Source organism: Coffea arabica, chromosome 11c (assembly GCF_036785885.1).
Source record: "Coffea arabica cultivar ET-39 chromosome 11c, Coffea Arabica ET-39 HiFi, whole genome shotgun sequence".
NCBI lineage: Eukaryota > Viridiplantae > Streptophyta > Magnoliopsida > Gentianales > Rubiaceae > Coffea > Coffea arabica.
In genome coordinates, this window is record NC_092330.1 from 44,351,287 (window position 1) to 44,363,262 (window position 11,976).

Genomic DNA, 11,976 nt, shown 5'->3' on the forward strand with positions numbered 1-11,976 from the left:
TTAAATGAACAATTACGGATTCTATTTAATTAACGTGGCAGTAGGCTATTAAATTAAATCAAATACCCGGCCGTTGATATTCAATTAATCAAATACCCATGAACAATTAATTCAGGAAATGCACGAATAACAATAAATTGGGCGAAATAATGAAGATTCGATTAGATCTCACAGATATTATGGACCGCGCCTTCGCGTCAACCTTTGGGTAGAGGAGAAAATTAGCCGCTCCTCATCGTGTCAATCCCACGTGATTTAATTGAATTCATTCAATTAATTGCCGAAGAATTGGAAAAGCACAAGAGTAATCTCACAGAATTTTGAAGAGTCAAAGGCAAAAAGTAAAAAAAGGGTCTCCGTTCTACGGAGCCCAGATGCAATCCGCGAGAATATTCAATGCCTGGCCGCTAGCCGCAGGCGAACAAAAGTAAAAAGAAAAAGAACCGGAGAAAGCGTCTGGCACCAGAGCCGCAGAAAGCAAAAGAAAACTCTAGCTACTTCCTTTCTGTCGTCCCTGTTGCCGAATGAGAAAGAAAAATAAAAGCCCCCAAGAGAAAGTGGCGGCTGACAAGGGGTAGAAAAGGAAAAATTCAAGCTAAGCCTAAAAGTTGATGATTTTTCTTGCTTTGTCCTTTTTCTCCTTATAGCCGCCGCAATTCCAAGGAGTCCAAAAGCCAAGAAACGTCTGGTGCAAATCAACCTGCAAAAGCCATTCTCCCCTTTGAGTTTTGATCCCATGCGCCTGGTCCACATGGACCACGGTCCGTCTTTCGGTTTCGTCCACCTTCCAAGGCGTGGTCACGCTCTGAAATGAAAAGTCTTCTGGAAATTTTTCCCCGCGATATCATTTTAATGCTAACCACCTACAATTCACACAAATGTCAAATATGAGTGAAATCCCCTTTTTTAGCACCATGAATGGCCAAAATTAGGACAAGATGACAATGCAAAACGTGCCAAATAACGGCTCTATCAAATCCCCCCACACCTAAACAATGCTTGCCCTCAAGCATTTCGGAGCTCAGAAATACAACCAAGAGAGCAGAGGTTATGCAGTTGTCTATACTAACACAAGCATCTAGGGTCCCTGACAATATCACAAAAGGTAGAACACACCGGACATGTTGTAATTCGAAGAATATATATGAATACTAGGAACGCTCAATTCAACATCACGGAATGCCATTACCATAGGCTTGCACATTTATCACATCTCCACCACTTAAGAGTGAATCGAACACATAAATCAAAGGGACTTTAATAGGGTTGTAATGGGGCTCAGGTGAAAGGCGGGTTAAGAAGGTATAGATAGGGGGTAAAGTGTCAAGAGAATGTCCGAAACTCCCCAATAACCATAGTGCTTTACCAGAGGGGTTTCACTAACAAGGCAGTTTCCATTTGCTGTACACCTTATACAAGTGCCCCAAATTTTTTTTTTTTTTTTTTTAAACTGCTCACAAGGCGTGGGCACGCCTTGTAGCCCATAGTCCTCTGGTCACGAGGTCTATTCAGTTTTTTTTTTTTTTTTTTTTTTTTTTTTTTTTACAAGGGAGAGTCCTGTAAGGCGTGGGCACGCCTTGTAAGCCAAAGTTCTCTGGTCAATGGCCTTTTTCCAATTTCCCATCCTTTACACAAGGATAGCATCAAATAGCTCCTAATCTATCAGGACTCGCATCCCCAATTTTGGTTGCTTTGCACAAATGATGGAATTCAGGCATCCCTTGACAACACAGGGGTAAACAAGAAAGTTTAAAGAGGTCTTGGGTCAACAAACACGGATATCAACCAGAAACGAAGGACAAAAGCTCAAATTGGTTCATTATTGGGAGATAAGATGAGGGCTTGATTTTTTTTTTTTTTTTTAGATAGCTGAAGAGGGTTAAATCCTAAATGCCCTTATCATTTCAAATGCATCCAATTCAACAAAAATGTGGCCTTGACATGTATAAACTAGCAAGTTCTAGAATGCCAATACCATGTGTGATACCCACTCAATCAAACAAAATAGAGCAAATAAGAATAATATGCTCAAGCAAGGCTTAAAAGCTCCCAAAAGTTTCAAAAAGGGGTGAATTCCAGCATACTCAACATTCAATGACATTGCCAAGGGAAGCAAAATGCACAGCTAGCATATTCGACCACATACCCACTCACTTTGATTATGTCATTCATCACAGCAACATGCCCCAACACTAACAAGCATAGAAATAACCAAAAAGCCGACTAACTATAATGATTTTTTTAGATTTTTCATTTTTTTTTTCTTTTTTCGAGTAACTAATGAAAAAGAACTAATGGAAGCCACTCCCCCCCACACCTAAAACCTACATTGTCCTCAATGTAGAAAAGACAAATGAAGTATTAGGGGAAAAGAAAAGAAACTTCCCTGACCACCGGGGAGAGAAAGCGAGACACTAAGGAGGAGGGGGATGAGGCGGCGTGAATCCAATGTGAGCGTAGAAGGCCGTCTGATTTTCTGCCTGAATGCGGGCGAAGATCTGGAGCGCCATAAGACGGCCATCTATCTGTGATAGCTGGGTGTTGAGCTCATGGACACCCTCCTGGATGTCTGGGTAGCGGGGGTCTCTAGCAGGAGGGGGGTGAGAGGACGACGGACCCGCCGGATCTGGATGGGGTGGCAAGTCAGTGGTGGGTGTAGTGGGAGGTCTCCGAGGCTGCGGCCCGTCCTCACCAGGGAGCGTAAACTGGTAGACATCGCCCACCTTGCGAATAACCCCCATTCGCTCTAAACTGCGCAAATCCAGTGGTTCAATCTCTCGAGCTAGGGCGAAGTTGTGCTCCCTGTCGAGGTCTAGCACTCCCAATCGGATGGCCAAGTGGGTAATGAGCGAGCCTAGGATAATCGGTTTATTGTTCTTATGGTTGACTGACTCCATTTGAGTGGCTATCCAACACCCAAAATTAACTTTAACATTGTTGCGCATGCACCAAAGGAAGTAGAATTCTGCTTTGGTAAGGGTGCCGGAGGAATCCTTCCGCCCCGAGAAATTGTAAGCCAAAAACCTGTGGATGACCTTTAAGACCGGATCTTTCAGTTCAGAGGCTTTGGACTGACTCGGATTATAAACTAGCCGATCCGTAGACCACTCCCTCCAAATATCAATATATTCAGTTCTGAACGGTCTGGTGTAGTCAATAGCACTATTAATATACTCTCCGGAGGCAATGGTTTCCTCACTGACAAACCCGAGAGTCAGATTAAAATCATTGATTGAAAAACCATAATGTTTGCCTTTTAATCTAAACCGAATAATCTCCGGCTCATCCAAAGTGAGGTGCTGATTCCTGATAAACTCAAAAGAGCAGTAGAATTCACAACAAAGCTCCTCAAACGTGGGGTAGTTAATGGTGAGATACTGCCCCCAGCCTATTGCCGAGAACAACTGTTCAACCTCTCGAGCAATTCGCAGATGGTCCAGGGTTGGGGCATGGAAGCACTTACAAGGGGCAACAGGTCGATTCACCAAAGTGTTAAACCGGTCCTGTTGGGCCCTTGTAAGATTAGTGATCGGTTCCCCCCATTCCCCAGGGGACATGGTACTCTTATTCAGGCCCAAACGGGACCGAATGGGGGGTTGGACCGGGGCTCGTCTCTTCCGCGGTTGGGGCCCAGATGGCCCAGCCGTAGTTGCCTTTTTAGGAGGCATTCAGGGACCACCAACAAAGTATATCAGCTCAGAAATAGCCAAAGAACCATCAAAAGCAGATCGGGGACCACAAACCACAAGAATTATCGAATATTCCAGCAGCTTAGCAACAAAAGGACACAATTACCCCACCAAACAACGACCAGACAACACACACCAACCAATCTCCCCCACTGTCGCCAATTAGCCGACAACAATAAAGAAAACCGAACAAACACCCTTCAAATCAAAATATTGGTTAATCAAAGGCAACAATCAGAGGGCTACCAACCACGTGTTCCAAATAATAAATTCACTAGAGCCCACAGATATCTCAAATATATATTCACAGGGAAGCAGATATAAGGTCTCTCCCTTCAGATAATCAAACCACTGGTCCCCCGACAATACCAACAAATATAGCAACCCAAAAGGAGGCAAAAATTGGCAATTAAAACTCCCAATCGAAGTCACCAGTTCAACAAGAAGAATAGGGGTACCACTTTTTCCTTTGTCCCGGCTGAAGGAGAAATTGGCGGAGAAGGAGAGCTGGTGTCGCACGGCTTCGAGGGGGGCCGCGCGCTGCAGGCGCGCGCGCGCTGGCTGGTGCTGGGTTGCTGCGCGCTTGGGCAGAGGAAGGAGGCTGCGGCTGCTGGCGTGGGCGCGCGTGATGGCGTCGCGCGCTACTGGACTGCTGCGCGCCGGCTGCTGTGCGCAGGGGCTGACGCGCTGGTCTGGCGCGCGGGCTGGTGCGCGCTGTTGCCGATCTGTTAATGGGTCGTGCGCAGGCTGCCAGGAGGAGCAGGCGCACGGGCTAGCGTGTGGGAGGAGGTTCGTGCGCTGCTGGGCTGGTTGCTGGGCGCTAGGTGGCCTGCTGCAGAGCTGGTGGTCGCACAGCAGGAAAGGCAGGGGCTGGCACGTGCGGGCTGGTCGTCGCGCACAGATCCGGTCTTCGCTGGGGCGCGCGGCTGGAAGTCTGCGCGCGCTGTGGTCCGGTGCTGCTGGGCCGCTTGGGCGGCGGCGCGCAGAGGACTGTAACGGTGGCGGCGGCTATGGCCGACGGTAATTCTGGAGCGGCGTCGGCGGCGGCGGCGCTGAGCTTCACAAGTGAAATCAAGATTTTTGAGAAATTGGACGACAAATGCTCAAGTCACGGACAGGGACAAGACCAGAAAAAGCAAAGACAAGTGAAAAGGTGAAAAGGTCGGGTCCTGGTCAAAGGCCCCCCCTTTTTTTTTTTTTTTTTTTTTTTTTGCTATCGAAGTGGTTGGAAGGCGTGGGCACGCCCTGGAGGACATGGTCCTCTGACCAGAGCATCCAGATGATTTCCAAACGAAATTCCATCAAGGCGTGGGCACGCCCTGTACCCTCTACTCCTCTGTCCAACACCACAAAAACAGTCAAAACACTAAGATAAAACTGAAAAATTTCAGAATAAGTAAAAATAATCACTAATAATATTGTAATCCTTGGGTTGCCTCCCAAGCAGCGCCTTTGTTTAACGTCTTTGGCTAGACATGGCCTTCAATTGTTTAAATCTCTCCTCTTGGATCATTAAGGAATAAAACCTCCATTTGCTCATTATTGAACCCTTCGTAATAAGGTTTTAGACGGTGACCATTGACTACGAATCTCTTCTCCGTCTTAAGACTTTGTATTTCCACTGCACCATAATGGGAAATATTAGTAACAATAAATGGACCAATCCAACGGGAGCGCAACTTACCAGGAAAAAGCTTAAGTCTTGAATGATAAAGTAAGACTTTTTGCCCTACGACAAACGACTTTCTCGAAACTTGTTGATCATGGAAAACTTTGCTTTTCTCCTTATAAATTGCGGAATTCTCATAGGCTTCATTCCTTAGCTCCTCCAACTCTTGTAATTGGAGCTTTCTGTGTCCTCCAGCCTCCATGAGATCCATGTTACACCGCTTAAGTGCCCAAAATGCTTTGTGTTCATATTCCACCGGGAGGTGGCAAGGCTTACCAAAAACTAACCTGTATGGGGACATCCCAATCGGCGTCTTATACGCAGTGCGGTAGGCCCAGAGAGCATCTTCCAATTTCACACTCCAATCCTTTCGATCAGGCCTCACCATCTTCTCCAGGATCGACTTAACTTCCCTGTTTGATACTTCGGCTTGACCATTCGTTTGGGGATGGTAGGGAGTGGAAATTTTGTGGAGCACACCATACTTACGAAACAAAGCAGTGATCGTCTTATTACAGAAATGGGTGCCCCTGTCACTCACTATAGCTCTTGGCATTCCAAAACGGACGAAAATGTTAGATCTTATAAAATCTGCAACCACTCTAGAATCATTAGTCCGGGTGGCTTTTGCCTCCACCCATTTGGAAACATAGTCAACAGCAAGTATAATGTACAAGAAACCAAAGGACGAGGGGAATGGACCCATGAAATCTATACCCCAAACATCAAAAATCTCAACAAATAATATGGGGGTTTGACTCATTTGGTCTCTTCGAGAAATATTCCCCACCCTTTGACACTTATCACAAGATTTGCAAAACAGATAAGCATCCTTAAACAGAGTAGGCCAATAAAAACCACTTTCAAACACTTTACGAGCCGTCCGCTTTGGACCAAAATGCCCACCACATGCAAATGAATGACAGAAAGCTAAAATAGAGTGAAACTCACCTGCACTTACACACCTTCTTATCACCTGGTCTGAACATTGCCTCCATAGGTATGGGTCATCCCAAAGGTAATGTTTGGCATCACTCTTTAGCTTATCCTTTCTAGCTTTTGACCAACCTGTAGGTAATTGACTTGCTACCAAGAAATTTACAATATCGGCATACCATAGTGCCGACGAATCAATGGCCAGAAGTTGCTCCTCAGGGAATGACTCCCTCAACGGTAGATCTTCTTGATTCATGAGCAACCGGCTCAAATGGTCAGCCACCAAATTCTCGGCTCCACTCTTATCCTTAATTTCTAAGTCGAACTCCTGCAGGAGCAGGATCCATCTAATGAGCCGCGGTTTGGCGTCCTTTTTCGCCAACAGGTACCTCAAGGCTGCATGGTCAGAAAAAACAATTACTTTTGCACCCAATAAATATGACCTAAATTTCTCCAGTGCAAAAACAACAGCTAGTAATTCCTTCTCCGTAGTGGAGTAATTAAGTTGGGCTCCACTTAAGGCTCTCGATGCGTAGTAGATAACGTGTGGCGCTCTTCCAATTCTTTGTCCCAACACGGCCTCCACGGCATAGTCACTCGCGTCGCACATGATTTCAAACGGCAGGCTCCAATCTGGCGGTTGAATGACAGGCGGCGATGTCAGTGACTCCTTCAATTTATCTAACGCCACCTTACATTCACTTGTGAAATCAAACGGCACGTCTTTCTGCAGTAGTTTGAACAGGGGTGCTCCGATCTTCGAAAAGTCTTTGATAAATCTCCTGTAAAAACCTGCATGGCCCAAAAACGAACGCACTTCCCGTACACATATGGGGTAAGGTAGAGCAGAAATAAGGTCTATCTTAGCTTTATCTACCTCTATGCCCTTAGCCGACACAACGTGTCCTAAGACAATGCCATGATCTACCATAAAGTGACACTTTTCCCAATTAAGTACCAAATTCGTCTCTATACATCTTTTCAGAATTAAAGCCAGATTTTCCAAGCATTCATCAAAACTGTCCCCGTACACACTGAAATCATCCATGAATACCTCAATTATTTTCTCTACATACTCGGAGAAAATACTTACCATGCACATTTGAAAGATCGCTGGAGCATTGCAGAGTCCGAAAGGCATCCGGCGGTAGGCAAACGTGCCAAATGGGCATGTGAAGGTGGTCTTCTCCTGGTCTTCTGGTGCAATCGCGATCTGAAAGTAAGCTGAAAAACCATCCAAGAAACAATAGTAAACACGACCTGCCAATCGTTCTACCATCTGATCAATAAAGGGGAGGGGGAAATGGTCCTTTTTAGTCACGGCATTTAGCTTCCTGTAGTCGATGCACTGGCGCCAGCCAGTTGCTTTCCTGACCGGGACCATATCACCCTCCTGGTTCTCCTCAACGGTCACTCCCGTTTTTTTTTTTTTTTTTTTTGGTTCCCCGGCAACGGCGCCAAAAATTGACAGGTGCCGAACCTGTGCAATAATAATTACTAAAAAGTCCTAGTTACCACCTCAATTAAATAATTATAGAACAAATCCAAGTACTGGAGCAGGGACCCTAGGTGTGCAATGGGTTACTTGATTCACCCTGTTCCCGAAGAGTTTGCTTGATCCGATATACCGGGTTTGTTTATAAAAATACTAATTTTGCGTACAATGGCAAGTAGGGTCGATTCCACAGGGAGCAGGTAGGAAATTATTTCTTTCCAAATCAGCAGAACAAAATTGGGGGATTTTCAATGGGAGAGAAATAAATAAAATAAAAGTAAAATAAAAACAAAGCGAACTAAATTCAAAACTAACTCACAAAGCACAATTCACTAAAAATAGCAATTAACAAAAGTTCTACCCAAAGGATCAACTGCTCAGGCACGGTCCAAGTAAATGTTCATCGATACAAAGATATTTCACCCATTCATCACTAGGTTGGTTATAGTTATCAATAAGCTCTGACAACCAGTTCTTCCTTACCTTTTCGACAGTCAAGGTACGACCATTAACTGCTTCCCTAACCAGATAACAACCCTAGGTACGACCATAGGAATTTAATTACCCAATTGCATTAAAGCTAGAAGAACCCAACCCTAACCAATAAACACGCTAAGAGGGTTTATTTAAATTAGATCATGCGTTTCCCCATCATAAAGCAAATTATGGTGGTTGTCACGGGGTGTCAATTAAATGAACAATTACGGATTCTATTTAATTAACGTGGCAGTAGGCTATTAAATTAAATCAAATACCCGGCCGTTGATATTCAATTAATCAAATACCCATGAACAATTAATTCAGGAAATGCACGAATAACAATAAATTGGGCGAAATAATGAAGATTCGATTAGATCTCACAGATATTATGGACCGCGCCTTCGCGTTAACCTTTGGGTAGAGGAGAAAATTAGCCGCTCCTCATCGTGTCAATCCCACGTTTTTCGGGACTACCTGGACAGGACTCACCCATGGGCTGTCCGAGATAGCAAAAATGATCCCCATCTCTAGAAGCTTTAGTATCTCCTTTTTCACAACTTCCATCATCAGGGGGTTCAACCTCCTTTGAGCCTGTCTTACCGGTTTCGCATCTTCCTCGAGTCGAATTCGGTGCATACATAAGGATGGACTTATTCCCTTGATATCTGCTATACTCCACCCAATTGCCTCCTTATGCTCCCTCAGGACTCGCACTAGTTTGTCTTCTTGACTTGGAGACAGGTGCGCAGAGATGATCACCGGCAGTGTCTCCCGGTCTCCTAGGAATGCGTACTTAAGATGCTTTGGCAGAGGTTTTAATTCTAAATCTGGTGCCTGCACAACTGAAGGAAGCAGTTTCGTTTGAGTCTCTGGCACAAAAAGAGAAGTAAGCTCATACCTTGGGGATACGGGTGGAAGTGAGTGTAAGGCTTCCACAGCATGGAGCAAATCTCCCCTTAGGTCCACATCATGAGTTACACCCAACTCCAAGTGCTTGGCCAGAGCCACTTCCAAAGCGTCTTCGCCATCTAATTCGAAAATTTTCTGCACAAAAGGCTCAATAACACTCAAAGCAAAGACCGAGTTAGATTCTTTTGGGTACTTCATCGCCTCAAAAATATTGAAATTCACAGTTTCACCATCAAATTCCATTGACAAAGTACCCTCATTCACATCTATCTTAGTCCTGGCAGTGCTAAGAAATGGTCTACCTAACAAGATAGGTGATGGGCTTAATGATTTCTCATCTCCCATGTCCAAGATATAAAAATCTGCAGGAAAAACCAATTCATTTACCTGAACCAAGACATCCTCAACTAGCCCCTCTGGATATGCATTTGTGCGGTCAGCTAGTTGGATTATGATGGCTGTTTCTTTAAGTGGCCCAAGATTTAGAGAAGCAAAAATAGTCTTGGGCATCACATTGATTGACGCCCCTAAATCTAACATTGCTTTCCTAATCGGTGTATTCCCTATCTTACAGGGGATCGTGAACATACCTGGATCTCCACACTTGGGGGGAAGCTTCCTTTGGAGCATTGCTGACACATTCTCTCCCACCGCTACTCTCTCGTCCCCTCTCAGTTTCCTCTTATGGGTACATAGATCCTTGAGAAATTTCGCGTACTTCGGTACCTGTTTAATTGCCTCCAACAAGGGGATGTTGATCTCCACTTTTTTGAACACCTCCAAAAGCTCTTTTTCCTTCTCTACCTTCTTTGTCTTCTCCAGTCTACAAGGAAAAGGAGGTAAGTTAGATTTAATAGTGGGCGGAGAAGTGAAGGTTACCTTAGGATTCTTGCGAATACGCCATTCCTCTTCAATTTCCTTCTCTATCTCCTCTTCATTTTTGCTTTTTGAACTTTCCACTTTAGGCCCTTCCAGTTCCTTGCCACTCCTCAGCGTCATGGCACTTACATTCCTGGGATTCACCTCGGGTTGCGATGGTAGTTTCCCATAAACGTGGGACTCCAAGCGGTTGATGGCAGTTGCCAGTTGACTTATTCGACCGTCTTGGTCCTTCTTGTCCGCTTTGGTGTCCTGCTGGAGCTGCGCGGTATTCGCGGCCAAGGATCTGATCTCCTGTTGAAGTTGGGTAGTAGTCGTGGCCAGGTTAGTAGTAGTCGTGGCCAGGTTTTTGACTAGATCCTCCAGGGAGCTCCCTGAATTGGAGGACGAGGGTTGAGATTTTGGTTGCCATGGCTGGCTGAATCCTGGTGGACGATTTGGAAATGAATTTTGCTGCCTGTTCCCATAACTAAGATTGGGATGGTCCCTCCAGCCCGGATTGTACGTATTGGAGTATGGGTCGTGCTGCCTGCGGGGCGCGGGCACGCCTCCGGCCATGTTTACCTGTTCTGCCCCGTCCTCTTGCAAAATGGGGCACGAGTCTGTGCAATGGTCCATGCTAGTGCAGATTCCACATACTTTTGCTCGCGGCGTGTCTCTCATGGCCAATTGCCTAACAACTGATGTCAATTCTGACAGTTGCTGCTGTATGGATGAAGTCTCTACCTCGTTGACTTTTCGAGGAGGGTTACTCTCACGGAAGCCAAATTGCTGGGAGTTTTCTGCCATGGCTTCGATGAGCTCCCACGCTTCCCTCGGTGTCTTGTTTGCAAGCGCTCCCCCACTGGCAGCGTCAATGATACTCCTATCAGTTGGTTGGAGCCCTTCATAGAAGTATTGGATTAACAGTTGCTCACTAATTTGATGCTGCGGGCATCTAGTGCACAACTTGTTAAACCTTTCCTAGTATTCATACAGGGATTCACCGGGATATTGTTTAATGCCGCAAATCTCCTTCCTCAAACTCGCAGCCCGGGATGCAGGGAAGAATTTCTCCAAAAATTTCTTTTTTAACTGAGCCCATGTGGTAATACTACCTGCTGGTAGGTAGTACAGCCAATCTTTAGCTGCATCTTTGAGAGAAAACGGGAAGGCTCTAAGTCTTATCTGCTCCTCTGTGACCCCGGGAGGTTTCATGCTAGAGCAAACTACCTCGAATTCCTTGACGTGCTTGTGGGGTTCTTCGCCAGAGAGGCCATGGAAAGAAGGTAGGAGGTGAATCAATCCCGACTTCAATTCGAAAGCAGTGTTCTCAGCCAAAGTGGGGAATGTGATGCATAAGGGCTGGTGAGTCAGCTCCGGAGCAGCCAGCTCCCTCAAGGTTTGGTTGTTGGCCATGCTTACTTCGTCTTCCGCTGACTCGTTTGCAGCAAATAAGTGCCCTTGTTTTCGTCTCTTGGTCTCTTGCCTCCGCTTACGCGCTGCCTTCTCAACCTCCGCGTCGTATATCAATTCACCTGTGCGAGAAGAACGGGGCATAAACTAGCAAAAGTACCAAGAAAAATAAAAATAAAATAAAAATAAAAATAAAATAAGAACTGAATTTGAAAAGAAACAAATAATCCAAACACCAACTCCCCGGCAACGGCGCCAAAAATTGACAGGTGCCGAACCTGTGCAATAATAATTACTAAAAAGTCCTAGTTACCACCTCAATTAAATAATTATAGAACAAATCCAAGTACTGGAGCAGGGACCCTAGGTGTGCAATGGGTTACTTGATTCACCCTGTTCCCGAAGAGTTTGCTTGATCCGATATACCGGGTTTGTTTATAAAAATACTAATTTTGCGTACAATGGCAAGTAGGGTCGATTCCACAGGGAGCAGGTAGGAAATTATTTCTTTCCAAATCAGCAGA

The 11,976-nt window shown here is 45.3% G+C and overlaps 1 non-coding gene and 1 pseudogene across 1 annotated transcript; one reads left to right on the forward strand and one right to left on the reverse strand.

Moving 5' to 3' along the window:
- Positions 1-8,710: 8,710 nt before the first annotated feature.
- On the reverse strand, positions 8,711-11,573 carry LOC140016617 (uncharacterized; annotated as a pseudogene).
- Positions 10,977-11,083, forward strand: LOC140020798 (small nucleolar RNA R71). Its single transcript, XR_011824768.1, has one exon. It is a non-coding gene; the product is annotated as a small nucleolar RNA R71 (small nucleolar RNA).
- Positions 11,574-11,976: the final 403 nt, after the last annotated feature.